This window comes from Tenrec ecaudatus, chromosome 6, assembly GCF_050624435.1.
Source record: "Tenrec ecaudatus isolate mTenEca1 chromosome 6, mTenEca1.hap1, whole genome shotgun sequence".
NCBI classification, from domain to species: domain Eukaryota; kingdom Metazoa; phylum Chordata; class Mammalia; order Afrosoricida; family Tenrecidae; genus Tenrec; species Tenrec ecaudatus.
Genome location: NC_134535.1, coordinates 123,492,788 through 123,494,417, shown reverse-complemented (window position 1 = coordinate 123,494,417; position 1,630 = coordinate 123,492,788).

Here is a 1,630-nt window from a genome sequence, read left to right as displayed (position 1 = left end):
TTGTCCTGGAGAGCCCTGTCTAATACAGGGGCCCAGATGGCAAGTGTGTATTATGTGTTGGGCTGCCATTTAAACCCCCTAGCTATGCTTTGGGAGAAAGAAAGAGCTGTCTGCTCTCATAAAGATTAAAAATCTTGGAAATCTGAAATGTCCTATAAGGTTACTATGAACCAGAATCAGCTCAATGGTAGTGAATTTGGATCCGGGCCTTTTAAAGGGAAAAATAAAACTAGTGAGGTGTGCACATTTTAGAATAATCAATCATTAATTGATCAAAGAGTGGTGTGTTAGTCTGGGTATTTTAGAGAAACAAATCCACAGAAACTCATGTATAAGAGAGAATTTTATATAAAGGTTAAGAGTGCATCATGAAAATATCCCAACCCAGTGCTGCCCAAGCCCACAAGTCCAACATTAGCCCATATGTCCAACACCAATCCACAAAGTCCTCCTCCAGCTCACAAAACACACGCAATGATGCCGACTGCAGGAGGAAAGCGAAATCAGTGAATGTGTAAGCATCTCAGCGCTGGCAGGGGTCTCCACACGGCTGCTCCAGCACCCAGGGCTGCATCTGGGTAGGTCCCTGAGGCTTCTCCTCAGGAATGTCTTGCAGGAAGTGAGCCTTGCAAACTGAAGTAGGGAACTGGCTAAGGAAACTGCACCCTGGTCCAACCATCAGAATGCAAGAGACCCAGAAAACTAGAAAGGTGAGGTTCACTGAGCCATTTATCCCTCCGCCCTTCAATTATCCCCACATGTGTTTATCAGCCAGGTTGGCACAAGAAACTAACAACCTCAAGCAGCATTTACCCAAGGACTATGCTTAAAAGGATAAGAAACAAAGGAGAAATGGAAACAAGAAAGAGAGAGAAGCTGGGAGGGGTGATGTTACACTGAAGGGATTTCAATAAATGAGATTAAACAGAATATGTAACACTGATACTGTATTCTGTAAATTATCACAATATTCACAATACAAAGTCAAGGAGAGGTGGCTTTTAGGAACCAGCTTTCTTAAGGCTTCAGGTTTAAAAGAAAGCCAGGAAGCTAGAAATCCAGATTCCAAGAGAATTGATAGCCTCGCAATTCTGAAAGCAGTTATTAACAAAATGCTGAGAAGATTTTAAAATAGTGAGTGGGGTGTGCATTGTGTTGATCTACCGCCGATTTCTGTAGCTGCTGGTTTGTTTCAGTAATTTATATGTAAATGCTGCTCCAAATCGGCAAATCTGTAGAAACAAAATTTCATGCTTGGGAAATAAATGCTTGGTGATTATATGGGAACACGCCAGGCTTCACGAATCAGGCAGCAACCAAACCAAAGGAATGAGATCCCCATGGCCAAGAACCCGAAGGGAGTATTTTTAATCAGGCAAAAGCATGAGCCAAGGTAGGGATCATGTGTTTTCCGGGAACTTGGTGTGCAGTCATATTTGCTGGATGAGGTAAGGCTAGCTGTATGTAATTAAGGCATCTGTTTACTAAGATCAGCTCTGAAGGCCCCTTGTCAAAAATCAAGTGACTACATCAGAACCAAAACAGTTCCAGAAAAGTTAGTAAAGACAGTGCTTGTCCCTTAAGAATGAGCGTTGGAGAAAAATAAAAAAAGAGGACCTGATTCAAAGGG